The sequence below is a fragment of the Petaurus breviceps genome, unplaced genomic scaffold, assembly GCF_028583685.1.
Source record: "Petaurus breviceps papuanus isolate PSGF00001 unplaced genomic scaffold, PetGlider_PUasm1.0 208, whole genome shotgun sequence".
Lineage (NCBI taxonomy): Eukaryota > Metazoa > Chordata > Mammalia > Diprotodontia > Petauridae > Petaurus > Petaurus breviceps.
Genome location: NW_027185852.1, coordinates 30,687,985 through 30,702,900, shown reverse-complemented (window position 1 = coordinate 30,702,900; position 14,916 = coordinate 30,687,985). Strand labels below are relative to the sequence as shown.

The 14,916-nt window shown below is 49.0% G+C and overlaps 1 protein-coding gene across 1 annotated transcript in view; it reads right to left on the bottom strand.

Moving 5' to 3' along the window:
- LOC138165418 (ERI1 exoribonuclease 3-like) overlaps positions 1-14,916 on the bottom strand; it is a 367,493-nt gene that overhangs the window by 171,513 nt on the left and 181,064 nt on the right. The window contains 1 exon segment of the mRNA XM_069093754.1: positions 13,012-13,040. The gene's annotated coding sequence lies outside the window, so the exon portion shown is untranslated.

The window sequence follows — 14,916 nt, the reverse complement described above, 5'->3', positions numbered from 1 at the left end:
TAAGATTTTGATGGATTAGTCTTGCTGAACTGTTTTTTTCTCTTTTTAAACTATCTTTTCTGAAAAAAATGAAACTCAAGGCATGAGAAATGTAGATGATGGTAAAAATAAGACATAAAAATTATTTTTAAAAATGCTTGCTGGGGGCAGCCAGGTAGCACAGCGAGTAAGAGCACCGGCCCCAGAGTCAGGAGACCTGGGATCGAATCCGGACTCAGATATTTAGCACCACACCCAGAAATAACTGGCCGTGTAACCTTGAGCAAGTTACTTAACCCTAACTTAACCCCAAAACCCATTTTAAAAAAAAATGCTTGCTGATTGATGAAACCATCTCATAATTTTGCAACTGGCTTTTTGAACCCTAATTATAAGACTTCACATTTATCCCTATTAAGTTACCCTGAGGTAGAAAATCTATGGAATGACAATCATGCATTGGATTATGTCCAAAGGAGGGTAACTAAGGTAGTCAGAGGAACAGAGAACAGGCCATGAAAGGTTCTATTCAGGTCCAGTCGCTCAACCAAGCCCCCTAATGAACTGCACCATCATCTAGCCCCACTTCTCTCCTTCCAGGCCACAAGGATCACAAAAGACTCTGACAAACATTCTCCTGAAAAACAAGTATATTAGGTTCTCTACTTTTTCCTAATCCACCCTCCTGGTGACCCTTATCAGAAAAGGAAATTAAGGAACATGTCCAGAATCTGTTCCTGGTGTGCCCTTGCTAATTTTAGTCACCTCCACTTCCCTCCCCAAATGCTCACAATATCTTTAGTAACATATTTTAAAATTTTGCTAGGAATTGCAGTCAAGGCACCATCCTAGAGAATCTGTAACTGCCCCTCTGGAAGTGCTCACCTGCAACACAGGGAACCAGGAACCTAAGCCTAGAGCCTCAGATCCACAAGGCCCCTTCTCTCAGTCGCAAAGTCTCTGCCCCCAGTCACCTCCCCATCTTCACGTAAGCCTTGGAATAAAGAATAAAAACAGGGAATTGGACTGGGTGACCTGCCAGGTCCAGGAGCTATGCTGCCTCACTGGGTGACAGAGGCGGGGGGGTTGGGGGGAAGAGGGTAGAGTGCTCAGGCAGAATGCATCAAGACAGACATGTCTCCAGAAGCTCTTCTAAGATGACACTTGGGACACTGGAGGTTAGAGCACCATCAGTCCATGTAATCCAAGCCCTCTCCTAAAACTCTCAGGCTGGCCTTGGGGTTTAGGGTGATGTTTTCACCCTATAAATATGGCCATGCAGATTCCAGACCACCCTAGCTCCTTCCCCTGTCCTCAGCTAACAACCCCATCCAAGGCCAGCCACCACCCACAGAAGGAGAGGATCTGGAACCTTCCTAACTACCCAGACCTCTCTACCACTGAAGACTAGCCATGCACAAGTATCAAAGCCTGCAGGGAACCTGAGATGCAGGCGCAGAGTGAAGATGGTCATGTCCTCCCCAGGTCTCCTGAGCCTCGCCCTTGGCTTCCATCATCATCAGGCTATACGCAACAAGAGGAAATACGTCCCATGATTTACCGGCATTTACTAACCAGTTTGCAACTCCCCAGAGCCTGGGCAGCCTCCATCTGGGGTCACAGCTGGGAAGGAACAGTTGTTTTTACCCACTTTATTTCAGGCCACACATGGATCCACCAGCAGCTTAATCTTTCTGAAAATCCTGGACGACAGAATAATTGCAGATCAGACAGATCGCTACCATTCCACAGCCCCAGTCACGCAGATGTGGGGACGGAGGCTCATCTGTCGCAGACTGGCACATCGGGCTGGCTCTTATGCTCAACCCCCAGCCCTGGCAGGTGGGGGAGGGGATGGGGAGCAGCAAAGGACACAGGACCACATAGGCAAGGCAAGGAGTGTAAGGGTACCATCCATCCCTCAGCCACACTCCCCTATTAGGTGGGAAAGCACTGCGCTGCCTCCTCCTTCACTGGTCAGTGCCTACCACACTGCCAGCTCATCCACCTGCAGATAAAGTACCCACCCTCACCATCAGGGCCAATGAGAGCTGAAGGACAATAATAGGACCAGGAGACCAACGATAACTCACATTTCTATGTTGCCTTCCTCTGAGAAGAAATGTGGCATGAGCACCATTAGCCCACAGGTCAAGGAAGGGAACTGGGGCAGAGTGAAGTGTGATGACTTGTCCAAGGTCACCTGGCCAATGAGCGACCTGGATGGCCTGTGGCTCCCAGACCACAAGAAGAAGGCCATGGTCAATGATGAAATGGCTCAGGGCCTTGGGATCCTGCCATATCCCTCCCCTGGATATAGAACAGGCCTGCACAAATTGCAGCACAGCAAAGGATTTCTGGTGGCCCACAAAAAATGTTGAGGAAATTCTTTGGCAGGCCGTGGGCTGTGCAGTCCTGATATAGAGCCATGCCCCTTGGCACCTACAACTCAAACTTATCTCTGACTACAAGCCTCAGTTTGTGACCTGAATGACTGGGGAGCTACTTCTCTACTTGATTTGTCTTCTGGGGACCCATTCTGGTGGGGCTCTTGCATCCCTGGGGCCTATCCCAGTGCCTGGCCCATAGGCTTGCTGAAAGAATTAGTTCCCCAAATCTCCCATTTGGTTCCCTTTGGAAACAAAGTATGACTCTGGCTAAAAGCAGCCAAAATAAACAGAAGAGAGAGATCTGCTTGAAAGATTAGCCATGGACACCTGCCCGCCCACATCCCTACCAGGAAGGAATGCTCTACCTTACACACCTTCAGAGCCAGCACCTCCAAACCCCTTGCCAAATATTATTCTAAAGGAAAAAAAAATCTTTCCCTATTTCAGAGGGGGAACAACGAGGCAGCAGTCAATAGCCGTAAGGTGCAGGGGAAAGAATCCAAGAGCTCATTTAAAATCCCCACCTGGACACCCTCTGACAAAGTGGGTGCTCCTTCTCCCTCCTCCTCTGTATCCGGAGAAGTTTGCCTTCGCTCTAAGGTCGTGCCCAACTCCAAACCTATGCTCTACTGGCCACACTCCCCAGAACCTAAAACTGCCGTGCTGGGGGTGCCCTGAAGCAGCAGGTCAGGCTGGTCTCTGCTCTCTCTTCCTCCCTCCCCAGGGGAGGAGATGAGAGCATTACCTTGGGCCTGGAATACTATTAAAAGGATTAATTTAGGGACCCATGTTTGGACTGTCACATCCAATCACCACTCACAGATCTACAACTTCCCAAATCAGACACATGCAAAGGAGAATCAATCGCAAGGACACCGAGGGTCTGAACAGGCATACTAATGACCTCTCAAGTCACTGAGGTGCCTGCCGGCAGCTAGCTCTGACACTCCCATAAATTATGTGCTTCTGGATTGTACCTGGAACTGGAGTGGGGGGTGGGGGGGAATAAATGCACCGAGCTGAGCACCCACCAGAACAATCCCTAGGACCACCCCGGGGAGATCAGGAGGAAAAAAGATATCCGAATTGGGGGGAAGGGTTAGGAGTCTACAAACAGGGACTCAGTCATAACCTAACAGCACCAGGTGGGCAGAATCAGGGCCCAGATGAGGCCAGGCAGAACCTGACAGAACAAGCAGCTCACTGACTGAACAGCCAAGCTGATGCCTCCCTCACTTTCCCTCCAAGGAAGAAAAACTACAGAAGCAAATGAACACACTCACATTTTCTGTTTCTGCCTCCACCTCGCAGCAGGACCGTCACTTCAGCTTCCCTGGCCTCAGTTTCCTCACAGGGATAAGAACGCTAACCTGCTGACCCAACTCCTAAAGAAGTGGCAGGCTACTGTCTCCAGCCATAATAATCACAGGCACCCACCCAGCAGGGCAGGACGGTCATGTGGGGGAATTTTGATTAGGGTGCTGCAGTACAGCAGACTGGAAGCTGAATTCCCTTCACTGACACTAGGGCAGCCAAAGCAGGGCATGGTAAGAAGCTTTGCGATGCCTGGTGGAGCAGCTCCAGGCCACGATTTTCCCTGTTCCAAAGAAGAGTCATGCCCTGGCTCGTGAGCTCCAGCCTCCTACCAGATGGTGCGGACCAGCAGCCTCGTTTGTGCCGCAGGACCACAAAGACAGTAGAAGGAAGCCGCACGACACGGACGCAGGTGTGGCAACTTGTTGCTGCCATGCCCTGCTCATCTCCTAGCCAACAAGCTTCCCTTACCCAGCAACATTTCATCTCTGGCTGGAGAGGCCAACGCCAGGGCACTCCAGGGCGAAGGATCAGGCACTGGAGAGCCTCCCTCCAATATGTCAAGCAGGGGTTCCCCCCACCCCCAGGAAAGGCTCAGGGCCCTGCAGCCACCCTTCCCCCCACAGATGCTCTCCACCTTTCCTCTATACCCCTCCCACGGAAACTGGGGGTGGGGGTGGAGGGGAGATACCCAAGGCTCCATCTAATGGAAAACCTATGACAGTCATATGAGGGCACAAGTGCTTCTCCAAACAAAGAGGCCATGGGCGAGACAAAGCTACCTAACTTCAACCTGGGCCCAAACTCTAACATCCATGATCACCGATCGCAGAAACCAAAGAAATGGCTGCCACTTCAACATCCCTCCTAACCTGGTCCCACCCACCTTTCCAATATTTCTCCCACTGGCATCCTCCCTCTGCCACCAAGCAGAGACGCTGGCTTCCCTGCTCTACCTCCCAAGGCCAGAGACATTCCCTGGCTGCCTCTCGCACCTGGAGTGCGCTTCCTCTCGCCATCAGCTCCAGCTCCTACTGGCCTCCTTCAAGTCGGAGTTAAAATCCCACCTTCCACAGGGAGCCTTCCTCCTCATGTCAGTGCCCTCCCTCTGCTTATCACCTCCAATCTCTCCTGTCTAGAGCACCTTGGTACAGAGCAGTTTGTGGTGGCTTCCCCCATCAGTCTGTGAGCTCCTTGAGAGCAGAGACTGTCCTTTGTCTCTCTGTGTCCCCATGGTTTCTCACAGTGCCTGGCAAATAGGAGGCTCTGAAACCTTAATTGACTCACCCTCTCTTGACACCTCCGCCTGCTTGGCACATGACCTTCCAGCCCCACAAACACCAATAAAATGCAAGCGCTTCAAGGCCAGGACTATTTCCATTTGTCCTCATACTGGGAGTACCTTGACTAGCATCAGGTGCAAAACCCAGGCATGGGAGTCACTGGCGGGATTCCCTCCAGATCAAACACAAACAAACCCCTCCATTTAGGACTGAAGGGCTTCCCAGGCTTGTCCCCATCACACAGTGCTCCCTTTTCCACTCCAGCAGCCCCAGCCTGCTTGCTTCATCGCACAGCTCATCACCTCTGTCATGCCTGGGATGCTCTCCCTCCTCACCTCCTGCTCCCACACTCAGCTCAGTATCACCTAACTCAAGAGGCTTTGCCAAGTCTATCGCATCCCCCCTCAGCTGCTAGCACCTCCTTTAAAGCTACCTTCCATTTAATTGGTCTATGACTGTCTATGAACGTACTGCCACCCCCATAAGAATAATAGGGCCTTGAGGACCCATTCTGTGTCCCCAGTGCCTAGCAGAGAGCCTGGCATGTGGACAGTGCAGAGGAAATGGGATGTCATATTTGTGCTTCTCCTGACATGGCCTAGGATCTTTTCAGGGTGGAGCTGTGGGGCTATCAGGGCCCTGGAGGTCCAGATGAGGCACATCTTTGGCCAACTAGGGGAAGGAAGCATTTACATAGTATTTTTACCTACTATGTGTCGGGCACCATGTTATGTCTTGACAGATATTACCTCAACTGATCCTAATGACACCCCCACGAAGAAAATGCCATCACCAAGGCAGACTGGCATTCGGTGAGTTGCCCAAGGTCACCAAGCTAGTATCTGAGGCAGGATCTGAACTCAGGTCTAACTCCAGATCCAGGATTCTTCTCACTGTGGCTTCCCCAGCCAGTCCTAGGGAAATTGATCTTTTATTCTTCCCAGTATCAAATCTTTTCTTGTTAGAATCAGAATCTAAAAAGGCCTCAACCAGCTGGAATAACCTCACTGTGTGCCCACCCTAGCAGGGACCCTCCTCAGCTTCACTTCATGTCACCTGTAGGTTTAACAAGTGCCCCTTCTGGGTCTATGTTCATCAATAAAAATGCTGCACAAGTCCAGAAGAAATTAGGTGTCTACTAACATCACACACCGTATGCAATGACATGCTCCAAATTAGATATCAAAAGTCACACCAGAAAGTTGGGGGCAAGGAAGAAAACACCTTTCATAACTGTGGACAGGGAAAGAGTTCATACGAACAAGAGTCAGAGAGGATCTGTGACTGGGAAAACAAATAGACAATTTTGATTATATAAAATTAAGAAGATCTTGAATAAACCAAATCAGTGTAGTTAAAATTAGAAGGGAAACAGGTAACTGAAGAAAAAAAATGCACGAAGTTTCTCTGATAAAGGTTTCACAGCCAATCTATACAATTATACACTGATTCAAGTGTGTAAGAACTACAGCCATTCCCCAATAGATAAATTATCAAAGCTTATGAACCTGCAGTTTTCAAAGGAAGAATTACAAGCTAATAAACTATATTCCAAATCACTATCAGAGACATACAAATTAAAATAATTCAGAGGAATTCTACCTCCCACTCATCAGATTGACAAAGATGACAAATAAGGAAAATGACAAATGTGAAAGGGCTGAAGGGAAAGAGGCATGTTGAGGCACAGGTGATGAAACTGTGGTCCAGCCATTCCAGAAAGCAATGTAGACCCATGCCCCCAAAGTCACTAATCTCTGCCCACCTTTGGATGCAACAACACTCCTATTAGGCCATACCCCAGGGAAAACAAAGAGGAAAAGGACATATAGATACACACAAAGATTTACAGCAGCTCTTTTGTGGTGGCAAGAAACTGGAAACTAAGGAAGTATCTATCAACTGGGGAATGGCTGAACAAATCATGGTATGTGAACGTAATAAAGTATTATTGCACCTTAAAAATGCTGGAGATGGTTTCAGACAGATGTGGTAAGACTTATATGAACTGATGATGATAGAAATGAGAAGAACCAGGAATATAAGTTATATAGTAACAACCTTACAAAGTAAAATAACTTTGAAATATGTAAGAATTGATTAATGCAATTACCAATCATGATCCCAGAGAAGAGATAAGCAAACAAACATGCTACCTACCGAACAGAGAAGTGGCGGGCTCAGGGGACATGGCCAATGACAGAACTGGTTTTGCTGTACTCTCTACATGGTATAAGAGTTTTGCTTTTCTTTCTTCCAAGAAGAAAGGGGGGAAAGGGAAGCAAGTGGAGGTTTAGGGATAAGAAAAGAAACATAGAGAAAGAGAGAGAGAGAGAGAGAGAGAGAGAGAGAGAGAGAGAGAGGAGAAGGAAGGAAGGAAGGAAGGAAGGAAGGAAGGAAGGAAGGAAGGAAGGAAGGAAGGAAGGAAGGAAGGAAGGAAGGAAGGAAGGAAGGAAGAAAGAAAGGAAGGGAGAGAGGGAGGAAGAAGGGATCATTGAAGCATCTTTTCAAAAGGCACAGAAGAGAAGGAAGTCCAGAAAGAATCCCAAAACAAGCAGAACAGCTCAGAAGATAAAATGCTGAATTTACTATATACTTTTGAAAAGCCAGCTATACAAAACAAGAGACTTGAAGTTGCATGTAACATTTTTTTTCCATTGTACTATATGTATGGAAATTCTTGTTTCTGGTCTAGCCTTTTTAAATAAAAAATAAATAAATAAAATGCTGATCAGACAACGCAGGCTGAGCCCTCCAAGCTGGCATCAACCCACTAATCAATCAGCTGTGCATCCACCTAATCCAATCCACATCTGCATCTCCACCCAGGTCAGGTCAGAGGCTTTGCCATTTGGCTAAAATCCAGATGTCTTGGTGTCTACTACATTGCCCTACCCAACCAGTCCAGTAACTCTGCCACAAAAGGAGAGGAGGATTATATGTGAGATGGCATTTTCCAAGTGAGCCCATGCTGGCTCCTGGTGATCAGCTTTCTCCTTGCTCTTAAACAGCTGCTCAGGACTTGGCCAGGGAGCAATGTCTGGATCACCAGATTGTGAGATTATGGAGCTCACCTTCCTCTTTTTAAAAATCAGGGCAATATTTTCCTCCTTTCTAGTGGCTCATCCCTCCTCCCAGAACCCTAAATGCACATCCCTAGCAGTTCAGCCATCACAACTGCCAATCCTTTCCCTGGTGTCTCAAGCCTCAAGCTTAGTGAGAACATATTTCAACTTCTCTCCCAACAACCTGCCTTCTTCATAAACTCAATGTTTCACTAATTGTCTAACTATCATTCTACCTGAAATGCCCATGGCCTCATATACTAAGCCCCTGTATGTAACAAGTTTGGAAATTACTGAATTCTTCCTTAACTCGTAGGTGCTTAGCCAGGAGCCCCTCTCTTGTGAGAAACAGACCTGGCCATACTTCCTGATAAGATGTCAAAATGATCCTGGACATCTGGGTCTCACAATAAATCAGGACAAGGACTATACAACTGTCCAGACCAAGGCCTGGCTACAACGGATGTGCTTATGTACCTTTGTCAGACTTACCTACCATTGTCAGACTAACTTTACTTCCCACAAGAATAACTTTGTTTCCCACACCTATTTTTGGTGGTTTTTTACTTTAAATATTCCCCGTTTCCCTATGGTCGGGGCAGCTCTCCTAAGGTTTCCTTGGGAGACTGTCACTGGCCAGCTTAATAAACTGATGCTCATTAATTGACTGGGCTTGGATTCTTTTATCTCTATGTGTCCGTTACACCGGCCATTACATACCAAAGACACTGCGCACATTCCCACCTCCAAACCTTTGCTCATCATGTTTTTAATTTCTTGTTCTATTTCCTCCTGCTAAAATCCCTCCTATCATTCAAGACCCAGCTGGGACACTGCCTCCTCTGTGAAAACTCCCTTAATGAACACATGCATCCATCCTCCAGATGAGAGCTCTTCCTCATTTGTACTCCTTTCATTTGTCAAAAAACAAAAACAAGCAAAAAAAAAAAAAACCACAGAGAATTTCTCAATTAGGACCTAAAAGATCATGTTAGTTCATCTAAATTTTAAGCTCTAAACAACATAATCTCTATCTCAGCGTGGCCAAGAGAGAACTCGCCAACCTTTCCCTACAAATCTCCCCTCCTCTTCACTATGCAGCATCCATCAAGGGTACCACCATCCTTCCAGTCCCTAGGCTCCTACGCCCGGTGCCAGGGTGGACTCTTGATTCACGCTCACACCTCATGAAGTCATAAAGAGGGTCAGCTCTTTCTCCACAACATCCCTCATAAATACACACCCTTCTCTCTACTCAAACGGCCACCTCCCTGGTGCAGGCCCTCAGCACTTCAGACCTGAACTTACCAGGCGCTCTGTCTCAAGCCTCTCCCCACTCCTGTGGGTACTTCTTCGAGGCTACCAAAGGTTATGTTCCTATTGCACAAGTCTGAAGGTGTCACTCTCCCTACCCAAATGAAACTCCAGCGGCTCCCCATTTCCTCTAGGGTCAAATATCACCTGACATTTAAAACCCTTCACACGCTGGATCCAACCCCGCTTTCAGCCTTATTACACCTAACTCCTCTTCCTTCCCAAACTTATTGGGACCTATTGCCCCCTTTAAAAAAACAAACTATTCAGTGCCTCCTGGAAATCCTTAACCCTTCTGTCAAAAAAATATATAATTTTTAAATGATGGATATGAAACTTAATAATTTATTATAAATTTGTGGGGTTGTCCCTGAACTAAAAATTTGATGATGCAAAATTATGTCATGTAACCATATATAGTATTGTATCTAAAGAGGTCATTCCATGCACATATCCAGGTATGCTGGACTTCCTGACAATGCTTGACAGGCTCGCTCACATGCTAACACTTGCTTGTTAAGACCTGTCAGCAGACTTAACCACTGATTGGTTATAACTTATATTTTGTGTATTTATTTGGAAAATAATGTAATTACTATGACTTTAACTCTGTTACACAAAGGGTTTTTCAAAATTTTCTTCTCTTCTTTCCTTATGCTTCCACTGTCCTGTTAACTTTATTCAGCACCCCCCCCCCAATTTCACCAGCAGCTACTACCACCCCACCCAACTCACCATTATAGCACCCCCCAGTGGGTGGTATCACCCACTTTGGGAACCTCTGTAAGGCCAAGTAACCCTCTTGCTGTTCCTCATGCCTTCGACTCTACTTCTCAGAACCCCCAAAGTTTTCCTCAAAGCTCATTTCCAATACCACCTCCTCTATCAGGCCTTCCTTCCTTCCTCCCCTGACCAAAATTATCCAGCATTTATTTTGTGTGCTCACAAGTCTCCAAGTTATCTCCCACTATGGAATATAAGCTCAAGGACAGTAAGTTTCATTTCTGTCTATCCTCAGTCCCTAACATGGTACTTGGTCCAAAGCAGATGTTTTAGGAGAGCACCCTGGATTTGGGCAGCAGGCTATCCTTCCAAAGGAAGTTTACCTTGACAAAATTTTAAAGATCTTTATCTTTACCCATAGGCTAGCTGGCAGTAAAAAGGACCAGGAACACACAGAATAGAAAGAAGGCATTAGCCCTCAAGGTAAGATAGGGCAAGGTCAACAAGGGATTGTGTAACTCAATACTGGAGGGCAGGCTCCTGGGGGGGGGGGGGGGGGGAGGAGCCCTGATTTTCAAAGTGTGGGTCTGAACCTTCAATATCACTGACTGTGGGGCCCCTTACTCATGCAACAGACAGGCCACAAGAATGATTCTGACCTTTTATAGGTCAGCTCACCATTCAAAGAGCTACATAAACAAAGTTTAAGTCAACATCTGATGAAGAAATCTGTTTCAGACCACTTAAAATAGTAAAACAGGACTCCACAGAACTACTCTCTCAGAAACTCAAAGCAACAAAAACAAGATGGACTTGTGACCCCAGGTTCTTGACACCGAAGCCCCAGGGATTTTTTCCCCCACTTTTCTTCATCAGAGAACAGACTACTATGCCCCTGACAGACTGGGTGGCCTCCCCATGCAGTCTTAGTGAGGGCAGCATCAGGAAGCACTGGCCTCTTTACTAGGGTATCTTCCCTTCTTTCCCCAATACCCTTGCCCCATTTCATACACTTCCAAGGAAGCCATTCACCAAATGAGCCCAGCACAAAGAAAACACCACTTTTCAATGTTTTTAATCACCTTTATTTAGAAGTTTCAAGCTAATAAGATATGGAGAGCTGTGGTGACTGCTCAACTCTCTGACCTAGCCAGCTGATTATTTACAGGATCTTTGGGTAGGAATTGTTAACGAGCTTTTAATTTGGAGCACTTCAGTGGAGTCAAGTGCTCTGAGCTCCAATGAACCACCCCTGAATCCATAAAGGAAGCCTTATCAATCACTTCCCCGAACAGCAGCCAAGTGGTGGGTTTCTAACCAAGTTCCCAGACACTCACATTACTGAAGTCACACTCCAAATCACTGTTTATAAATGGACTTTTAAGTGATAGGGGACTCAGGTGTTATAGACTTAAGCTCAAAGCACCAACCCACTAAAACAAGGTACGCTATGTATGATAAAGTCAGAATAAAGCCGTATTTGATGAAGCCAAGTCCTGTTAGAAATTCCACAAACAAAATCAGTGAGCCAATCCCCACCGACCAGAGTTGAAATACAGTCTAGTATTTGGCCAATCGGATTCATGTGGCGCTGCCATTCAGAAGGGAGCCCCAGTAAATCTCTCTGGCAAGAGCTAATGTTAAGGATGTGACCAGAGACCATTAGCAGAGGTAATAGTTCAAACTGTCAGGGCCAGTGGTTTTCAAAAAGACATCGATTCTTTCCAGTCCTAAATATAGGAGTCCAAACACCAAACCAAGCCAAAGTCTTGCAAGTCCTTCAGTCTAATTCAGCAGCTATATTATGGCAACACCACAGGGCTTGCAAGGCAGCTGAGGCAAGCCAGAGCCCAGTCAGAGCCCTTGTGTTGCCCACACCTGAATGTCCTGTGGATGTCTGAGAAAGAGTGAGCCCCTGTGCCCAACATCACCAGACAGACCTAGAGGACACAGAGGCTGCCTGGCTCTGGAACCTCTCCCCTGGGGCCAGGGGTCAAAGAGCCCTCCCAGTCAGGATCAAACTATCACCCAGCCCTCTCACTACCCAAGAGAAACGATCATAAAGCCACCATGCCCCACACCCCAAAACACACTCTTCTTTTTCCTCCCCACCAAAAGAAGAGGAAGATGAGGGCAGAGGTGAGAGCGGGGAAGGACCTGCCTCCTGTAGCTCGAGGTCATTCATCCATCCCGGGGTACCCCCCCCAGCTTTTCCCAGCAGCACCCCCACCACTGAGAGGTATCAGGGTGCCCCATTCAAGGGCCCCCTCTAAGACACTTATCTCCTCGGGGGAGGAGCCCTCCTAATACCTAACCCTCCCCCAGAAGGACAGTCTCCCCATTCAGACCACCCCTGGAGGCTCCCCTCTCTGACACCAATGCCCCTGCAGGCCGGTGCTCCCACGCATGCACACCTCAACTCCCCCTCCTCTAATAACTATTCCTAAGAGGGAGGAGTGCCCCTTTAATACCTAACCCTCCCCTCCAGAAAGAGGAACCCCCTTATCCAGATTTCCCTCTATACCTATCCCCCCTGGAGAGGGGAGCCCCCATCCATCCAGACCCTCCCTCAGCCCCGCCCCGCAGGAGGGAGAGGGCCGTCGCCATGGCAACCCTGCTCGGGGCCCCGCCCGCAGCGGGGTACCCGTCGCCATGGCAACCCCTGCCCGCACCCCGCCCCTCCCCCCAACACCCCCGGCGCGCGCTCCCGCCGCCACGTCCGCGCTCCCGCCACCGCCCCGCGCGCCCCCGCCCCCCGGGCGCCCGCAGGCCCCGCGCCGGCCTCCCCCGGGCCGCGGCGGATGAGCAGGCGCAGGGCTGTGGGCCAGACCCGGGTCCGGGGGAGGCCAAGGCGGGGCCGGCTCCGCCCGCTGCCCGTCGCCCCCCTCGGCGGCCGCGGCGGCGACAGCCCGCACCACGAGTCCCCACAACACACCGACTCACCTCCGTGCCCTCTGACCCCGCGCGGCGCTGCCGACGGGCGGCCGGGCCGGCCAACCGCCGAGCCCGCAGCCGGTGCCGTGGTCCAATAGGCGTCTGGGGGGCGGGGCTTCCTCCGTCCCGGCCCCCGCACCGCCATCCGCATGCGCGTCTAGGCGCCCCGCCAGGCCGCTGCCGCCACTAGGTATCATGGGGATTGTAGTCCTGACAGGCCAGTCTCCGAGCGTCCGTCGGGCCCACTGCGCATGTCCTTCTAGGGCACGTGGGCCCCAGGCCCCCCCTAGGTCCAGGCCGCACCTTACGAAGCCGGGGGGCGTTGTCCCTGGACGAGAAGGTGGGGCCGGAGGGGTTCAGCTGCAGCCCTCCTTCTCTGGGGAGCAAGGACCAGGCAGCTGAGAACCCGACTTCTATCAAGGCATTGCATTGCTGCTTTTAGTACCTTCATTCCTTCACTAATCGGTGTCCCTCATTCATTCGATCGTCACATGACCCCTTTGTCTCCGAATCTCTGCATTTTCGCCGGTGGCTCTAGGTCCTCCTTCGCAGCCGCGTCCGAGCGGAGGGAGAACAATGAGGGCACGCCCTTCACGCACTCACCCCAGCTCCTGCTAGCCCCGCCGCGCAGCCCTGCCCTCAGGGGGCTTCCATTCTCCTAGAAGGAGACCCCACACAGAGGGCTGGGGGAATGAAGCCGGGGAGGCCGTGATCCGGCCCAGAAGAGAGGAGTCAGGAACACCGCAATGCAAATCCCTCCCGAGACACCCAGTAATAGCTAGGAGACCTTGGGCTAATCACTTCACTTCTGCCTCAGTTTCCTCATCTATAAAATGGGGGCAATAATAAAAACACCTACCTCCAGGGTTGTTGCGAAGATAAAATGAAATAATACTTGTAAAAAGCTATGTACATGCTGGCCATTGTATTTTAGGCAACCACTGCAAGACCAGTCAGAGACTAATCAGGTGGGCGGGCGTTGCCATAGTCCAGGCATGCGGGAATGAGGACCTGAACAGTGATGGGGGCGCCGTGTAGGTGGACAGATGGGGAAAGATGTGAGAGTGACTGAGGAAGTGAAAATTACAAGTCAGCAGCTGATGGGGGGAGGGACAGAGTGGTCCAGGGCCACCATTGAGGCTGTAGACTTTAGTCCCTCAATAATAACAGAGAGATTCAGGGAGAGAGGAAGGTTTGAGTGACATCCTAGTTGAAATGTCCAGTTGTCAGGGGGTGATGCCTAGGACTGCAGCATAGGACCAGGACCGGGACTGGGAGTCTGCTACATAGAGGTGATTAGTGAAGTCCATGGGAGCCAATGAGGGTTTCCTTTTTCTTTCTTTTTTTTCTTTTTTCTTTTCTGAGGAGGTTTTCAAGAGAGGGAGGATGGATGAGGGAGAAAGGAAGAGGGGAACCATGCCGGCCCCACAGAGGCTGAGATAGTGTGCCCACTCCTGTCTCTCATGAGAAGAGTTAGACTTCCTTTTGTCACAATCTTCAGCTAATTAAACCCCAACCTTGACTCAGGGACAAATTTACTTATAATTTCGATTATGGTTCACATTTTACCCAAAATGGGATCTGGGGGCATGGAGTAAGAAGGTATTTAATGTCCAATTATTAGAGAGATCATTTATTCCCACACACAAAACATTACTAGATTCAGAGTTCTAATTAAGAGAACACAGAAACAGAATTTTCCCTCTCTTCATATGAATTAGTAATCTTCACTCCAGGTGAATTACTTTGACATACCTCATTCTAGCACCTGTCTGGCTCCTCTTACCCCCACACAGCTTCTCAAGGAATAATAAAATTATTACAATATGGCAGGAGGGGACATAAGTGTCAGGGAGGGTCACATGTAGTATATGATTGTAATGGAACATTATTGTGCTATAAGAAATGACAAGC